Source organism: Aquarana catesbeiana, linkage group LG01 (assembly GCF_042186555.1).
Source record: "Aquarana catesbeiana isolate 2022-GZ linkage group LG01, ASM4218655v1, whole genome shotgun sequence".
In the NCBI taxonomy this organism is placed as follows: Eukaryota; Metazoa; Chordata; class Amphibia; order Anura; family Ranidae; genus Aquarana; species Aquarana catesbeiana.
This window is the reverse complement of record NC_133324.1, coordinates 108136232-108143914: the sequence shown is the minus strand read 5'-3', so window position 1 is coordinate 108143914 and position 7683 is coordinate 108136232. Positions and strand designations below refer to the sequence as shown.

Genomic DNA, 7683 nt, shown 5'->3' with positions numbered 1-7683 from the left:
TCCCCCATTAACACAGTCAGCGTTGATGGGGGACTGCCTCCCACAGTGTTATTGCATTCTGCTGGTGGAAGGGGAGTGGGTTCATGGGGAGCTTTCCTGGCTGTCAGAACACAGTGATTATTGCTGGCAGGCTGGTTGTACCCAAGTCAAAAGATGGGCCATCCTGCCCATCTATGGCCAGTTTAAGTTAAAGATTTTGCAGATGCTAAGTCCAGGAAGAAAGGCTGTGATATTTGACTCACCAGTTCCACTTACCTGTGTAATATGTATTCTTACAGTCAATAAAATTAAGAAAAAGAAAAATTAGACAGTGTCTCCTTTGGAACCTAACAATGTTTTTTAGAACAAACGTGGTTTATTATTCGTTTCCTTTTTGTTTGTCATATAATTTAATTTTTTATGTTGGGCCCCCCTCCCCCAAACTTGAAATGCTGCAAGCCCCCCAAGGTCTAAATCTGGCACTGGGAACTCCTGACATTTTTTTTCTGTAGTTTTGGGTATAGTGGGAAGATTTAGAACGTTTGCTACGTTTTCCTTGCTGTCTGTGACTCCATGGGGCAAATTCACTCTCGCTTCCTGTGTGGTTACCTGGACTAGGAATTTATAATAGCTATGCATTATAGAAGAATGTTGTGAAAGAGAAATATAACATTTTCACTTTTCTATACTTTGGGAAAATTCCTTCTCAGTTTATGTTGTAGCGCTCCAGCACATAGTGCAAGGGAAACTTTCCCAGTGGGGACACAGAGAGCTATAAAAACTCAGAGGATCCAGCCCTCCCCTGCTGTACCTAAAACGAAGGAAAACGTTTTATCAGGAAGTCTAACTTAAGGTATTAAAACATCAAGTTTTCTAAATAGACGTTAGGACTTTTATCTACATACTTGTTAGTAGCACTTTAATAAAATCAAACTTTTTGCTCTGTTTGAGTATAGCTGTCTTTTAATTCACAGTAAAGAGAGAATCAGACAATAACACAGTATAAGGATCAAACAGTATAGAAACAGGATTATAAAGATATAATAAAAAATATATTTTTCATAGCACTTACAACATGTACTTAATAGTTTACAAAGCAATAACTACTATAATATGTGTCCTAAAGGGAAAAAAATGGCTAAAGTATCAAGTATTAATGCAAACTTTTAATTCCATCACTGTTGGTTAAATATCTTCAATACTGTCCGCATCACTGACCCTGCACAATTTTGGAGATTAGAATCTAATGTCTGGTACACACAGGAAGTTTTTTTTTTTCATTCAACCCAGCAGGTATAAGTGATGTTAGTACAGCGATCTCACCGCTGCGCTATTGTGTACGGGGGAATGCCCCCTGATTTTCCAGCATGCCCATTTAATAAAAGCTGGTCCGTGGACCAGCTTCTATTTGACAGGCTGCCGTATACATGGGCCTAATGCCCACTTGTGTGTACCGGGCGTAACTTCACTTTTTCATGCTCATCCTGAGTAAAAAGAAACCTCCAAAGGTATGGGGAAGATGGAGGCTTTGTCACCTTCCCCTAATTATGCAATGCTGGGTGCCTTAGCAGCCAATCACTAGGCCTGGGCACTGTGACTTGGGGGCAGGGAGACATTGCTAAAACTTAGCATGGCAAAACTGGCATGTCTTAACACATCACTTTAAAGCATAACAGACATGATAAAATAGTACGAGTTTTTGCAGAGACATGCCTCCCTATTACCATGCCCATAACAGGACACAGAAACTGTCTTCTCTCTCTTTTCCCAGCCACAGTAAGACTAATGCCCCGTACACACGGTCAGATTTTCCGATGGAAAATGTTCGATGGGAGCCCTTTGTTGGAAATTCCGACCGTGTGTAGGCTCCATCGGACATTTTCTATCGGAATTACCGTTGCACAAAATTTGAGATCTGGCTCTCAAATTTTCCGACAACAAAATCAGTTCGCATAATTTCCGATCGTGTGCACAACAATTCCGACACACAACATTCCATGCATGCTCGGAATCAAGCAGAAGAGCCACACTGACTATTGAACTTAATTTTTCTTGGCTCGTCATATGTGTTGTACGTCACCGCGTTCTTGACGTTCCCAATTTCTGACCAACTATGTGTGACCGTGTGTATGCAAGACAAGTTTGAGCCAACATCTGTCGGAAAAAATCCATGGATTTTGTTGTCGGAATGTCTGATCAATGTCCGATCATGTGTATGGGGCATAAGTGGAGAGCCGGGGAAGAGAGAAGGTAAAAAATGACTTACTGCTGGTTGCTGGCGAATTCCACCTCCCCACTAGACTGCAAGGTGAAAGGTACAATGTAATTGGCTGCAGCCACAGACAGAGCAGAAGGAGAGCCAGATTGGAGATGGGAGCCATGGGTACAGAGACCATTGGGAATTTTAGTCCCCTGGAAGCCTACCATGATCAAAGTGAGACTGCATGGGACCACAAGTGCCAGAGGCTGGGCAGTGCTGGAAGGGAAGGAGGGTTAAAAAGCCTATGCTGCGGGGACAGAGGAACATGTGGAGAGTTGGTGGAGAGAGAGAGTGCTCTTGCCTAGTGGTTTGTTATCACCATGAACAGGGGAACCCAAACATCAGAGGCCCTTTTGGGAGTAAGCGTTTCAAGAGTATTTTGTTAATACAGCAGATTATGTGTGTAGTCATAAGGACATATCACAGTGGAATAGCAGTTTATATCATCCAGCAAAAAATTCTACATTTGTGGTCAGGCTAGAAAAAAGTATTTACACTAACATGAGTGGGGAGAGCACAAATAGCGGGATAACTTTGCTCATGTTGAGAATAATATAAACACTGTCAATGCTTTTGTTACCCAATAAGAGTCAGAGGGTGGGGTCACAACCCCCCTGTTCTCTTTGCTTTATAGGGAGCTGTCAGATGTCTGTAAAAATGTATGCGCTAGAAAAGTGGAACTACCATTTTATTACTTATTTATCTATTTTTACTGTGGAGCAAAAACGCACAGAGACTTTCACTGACTAGAGTTTCCAAGCTTTATAATAATGGGCTGTCTGTTAATATAAATGGCTGGCAACCCTGGGGGCTCCTCTGTGGAAAGTAGCAGAAAAAAAAACCACATGGATCTTGAGTAACTAACTAGTCAGCAGTTGTGTTCTAGACTAAATGGAAATATAAGCATCTGACTGGTTTTTATGGGCAAGATGTCAACTTTTGCACTCATTTTCTTTGCCTCAGCTATCAATTTAATTGTTATTAATTATGTTATTAATCCACAGGACGTATTTCTGGGTAAGTTGAGTAAATACATTGGAGGTCTCTGGGGTTCCACATGGCACATATCCAAAAGAATCCACTCCTCGGAAAACGTCATTACAGATAAGAGGACTTCCCGAATCTCCCTGTGTGGAATAAAGATCAAATATTAAGCAATAATCTTGGAACAAAACATAATAAGGTAAAATTGGTATGTAGAGTGGGTTTGTCATCGAAATATTTCTCACTGAAGGCCATATGTATCAGCAGGTTAAATACAACATTACATTTTTTTTTATTAAAGCTCCATTTTAGTTACTTCACATTGACCAAATTGGGTGAAATGATGATGGAAATTAAAATGTTTCCTGTGAAGACTGATCTGCATACTTGATTAATCAATGATTAAGAAAGCACTGAAGAAACTCAGCATGACAACCACCAAGCCAGCATTTTCAGAAGAAGCGTATCAATGGTTGAATAAAGAAAATATTTTTCTCAGCTAACTGCATAGTTCTGGGGAAAGATTTGAGATGATCACACCATCAGGTTACCATATTTTGAGGAAGTGAATTCAATTTTTTTTTTATAGATTTGTAAAATGATTATGGGTGTAAATAGGAATGAAGATTATTTTTTGATTACATTTAAGAACAAAATGACTTGTGTAGCAGTCATATCTGCTTTTTTAAAGCAAAAATTTCGCTGTTCTTCACTGGTTCATAGACACTTAAAAACTTTAAAATGAGCCTCCTGTCATGTGTGATATTATTAAAAGCTGGCAGTTGCTGTTATGCTTATACTGTACTTACCACTGTTTAAAATCAGTTTTTTCTTTGTTATTTAATTTAAAATAGTTTTTAAATTAAATGTAAAAAGTTTTTATAAAGACATTAAACAGGAAAGAGGCTGTTTTGGACCCCTACTAGTGGGCTACGTTGTGTTCAGCAATATTGCACACTTTTAACTAAAAAAGAGAGCACAGCCCCAGACTCTGCACTCTCTAACTTTTAGCCACTGAAACAAGTAAAAGCATCTGTTATGAATGGACCCCTGAACTAAAGTTACTCAATATTAGATCAAACATTAATTACTATTGTAGCTACAGGATTGAATGGATGCGTGGAATCTCCCCTTGGGCTCAATTAATAAATAACATGTTTTTTTCAATTAACTCTATTTATTTATGTTTTATGTATTGATGGACATTGCTGAAGAATCATTATATTGGTCTTTGCGTTGCCTTTTGATAAATGGCCTCAAAACCCATGATTAAAGTGAAGTCCAGGGAGGTAAAATGCTTCATAAATATGTCTCCCAATCACAACAACAATTAAAAGAAACCTGTGTTGAAAAAAATATGAAGGTTGCCATTGCTTACCTCCATTTGGAAATGCTAGTTGCCTTGCATAGGAAAGTTATACACTTTATAAATGCAGTATTTTTTTTCCCCAGAAAACAAAGGGGGTTATTTACGAAATGCAAATCCACTTTGCACTGCAAGTGCATTGAAAGTGCACTTGGAAGTGCAGTCGCTGTAAATCTGAGGGGTAGAGCTGAAATGAGGGGAAGCTCTGCTGATGTTATCATCCAATCATGTGCAAGCTAAAATGCTGTTTTTTATTTTCCTTGCATGTCCCCCTCAGATGTACAGCGACTGCACTTCCAAGTGCACTTTCAATGCACTTGTAGTGCAAAGTGGATTTGCCTTTCGTAAATAACCCCCAAAGTCTCTTTAAATTTTATTTCTCTGACACGTTTGATTTAAATAGAACCAGACATGACTGATTTGGTTTTGTGTCTATAGTATGTACAGAGGTAAAAACAAGTTTGTTGCTTCTAGATTTTCTGTAAAAGTAATCCTGGGTGGTTGTAGGGCAGCCCTGCCCCTGTTCTGTGGTTCCTGGGCTCATCCTTGGAAGGAGCTGTCTGAACAGCATGCAGGAAGAGATTGGGGAATTCATGTTTTGCTTTGTCGAGTGTGAACCCAGAGCAAGTGCTCAACTTTAAGAACTTCCGATTTACAGCTGAAAAAAAATCTCAGCTGAATAGCTGAGTAAACAGCTAATTGAGCACAGTCCTGTACTCGTTCTGCTAGAGCAGAGGTCAAGGGAGACATTGGGGGTCTATTATCCCCCTGATGTCTCCATAAAGAGTACCTGGCACCTGCTAAATTCAATAAAGCTAAGTTAAAAAAGGGTTAAAAATGTAAAATATATTTAAATAACAAAAACAAAATTAACCCCTTTCCCCCCATTGCCTAGTGTACATACAAATGAATGCAAAATGCACATATAGGGTGTTTCCATGTATGTAAATGTTTGCACAACACATATTGGGTATCACCGTGTATATCAGAATGAGAAAAAAATAATCCTAGGTCACTCATTTATGGATAACTCTAAACTGATTAGCTATAAAGGCATTTAAAGAATTACCTATTGATAATTTTGATTACAGTACTTTATTGACATTTTGCAGGCACATACAATATTGGGGCTTAACAATGGTGGCTGGTGCTCAATTTTTTTGGGGGGGGGGCAAACAAACCTGGACCCCCCACCCCCCGTTGCTTGCCTGCTCACCCGTCCCCCGCCAGCGCCGTACTTACCCCATTCAGGTAGCGGCTTCCCCCCTGTATCTCCTCCCAAGTCCCGGCGGCCGCTTTTCATCCCAGCCAATCGGGTCTCAGGACCTGCTTCCTGATTGGCTAGGAGGAGAAGCAGGAAAACATTAGCGAATATTAATTTGCTAATGTCACACATGAGGGTGGGCTCTGTGCCCCGAGCCCACCCTTTTTGAAGCCAATTAGTGCCTCAGGCTCTAATCATGTGCTTCAAAAAAAAAAAAAACCCATAGAAAAAAAAATCCCATAGAAATCCATGCGTCCGGCGCTCTGCATGGAGGTCAGGGGCCATGCGCATGAATGGATTAGGGCGGCGGCGCCCCTTATAAGTGGCCGCCACTGGGGCTGAACATATTTAGTATCAATTTGTTCTACACAACCTCATATTTTAATTTTGTACAAAAAACTGGGGATAAAATTGTGTTTGTGTGCACTAATATTCATTTTAGTGTGATTTTTTTTCTGTAAATTTAGATTTGATAAACAGTTGTGCAAATATAAATTGTAACTACCATCTTTTTATTCTGCAGGGCCTCTGTATTCAGAAAATATATCTTGTTCCATCGATCTTAAAGAGGAAGTAAACCCCTGGTGGGTTATACTTCTTCTTTATTTCCCTGCAAAGGTAAAGCATAATGGGCAACACTATGCATCGCATAGTAGCCATTATCGGTCACTTACCTGAAACCGAAGCCTGCGATGTCACTGCTGTCCCCACTAGCAGCGAGCGCCCATCTTCAACCCCTCTTCATTCCGGGGCCGCGAACTCCGGCTCTGTGACTGCGCACAGGAGCCGCCAGTCATGGAATGACCCCTATTAGAAACGGCATGATGTGCCCTTTCTAAAGTGTGCATTCGCTGTAGACATCGGCACATGCGCTGTAGTCATCGGCGCTCGGCTTTTTTGTAAATAACTCCTAAACCGTGGAGGCTTAGGAGATATTTCAAGCACCTACAGGTAAGCCTTAATATAGGCTTACCTGTAGGTAAAAGTGGTTGTACAGGGTGTACAACCACTTTAAGTAAATTTAAAGACAAAAATGCACATTGCTTCAGAGGAGAAGTGGCTAAAGAAATGTTCTTGCCCTCTTGCATTGGAGGAAAAGTGGTTTGCGAGAATCCAAAAAAAAGGAAGTTACTCTTACCTTGCAAGTATCTTGTCTGTCAGAACCCACATTAGTGCAAATCATATCTGCTGTAATTAAATATTTGTCTCCAGTCTTTAATGCATTTTTTTCTATTTAGTATTGTGACATGGGCTTCTTTTAGTGTGTCTGAATGGTTGCCTGATTCAGTTCTTCCCCATCCAGCTATCCTGCATACTGTGCCTTCTGGAATGTCTTCAAATGTCTCTGGTAATGGAACAATGTTGACAGCATCCCCAAGTGTTGCCTTTTTAGATAACTGGAAGGACACAAATCATACAACACACATTTGTTACACAATTAGAAAACTTGGCACTTGTACAGCATATCTGCTGAATGCAAATATACACCCAGCTGCCTTTTGTCTCTAATTTCTCTTCATACTACAAATTGCTACTGATGGCATGTAAAATATACATAGATAGCAACATTAGCCTTTATTTGCAGTGAACATGATGCAAAGAAAAGTTTTACCAAGCCCCTGTGTAATGCACTCTTTTTAGAGGAACATCCCCACTTATAACCAATGTGTGCCACTCATCACCATCAGGATACACAGATCAGTTGTCTGAGTGGCTATGTACACTTTTCACCCCTGCCGCTGATAAGAAAGATACTGCCATTCGGAACCCTTGCCCACCAGCTGTGTGAGAGCACAAATTAAAGAGCTCAGAGGTTACCACTGATTGGCT

General features: G+C 40.3%; 1 long non-coding RNA gene across 1 annotated transcript; it reads right to left on the bottom strand.

Annotated features, from left to right (window-relative positions):
• Positions 1-1164: 1164 nt before the first annotated feature.
• LOC141133374 (uncharacterized) lies at positions 1165-7248 on the bottom strand. Its single transcript, XR_012243058.1, has 2 exons — positions 6992-7248; positions 1165-3366 (listed from the first exon to the last, which is right to left on the bottom strand). It is a non-coding gene; the product is annotated as an uncharacterized lncRNA (long non-coding RNA).
• Between the last annotated feature and the right edge of the window lie 435 nt (positions 7249-7683).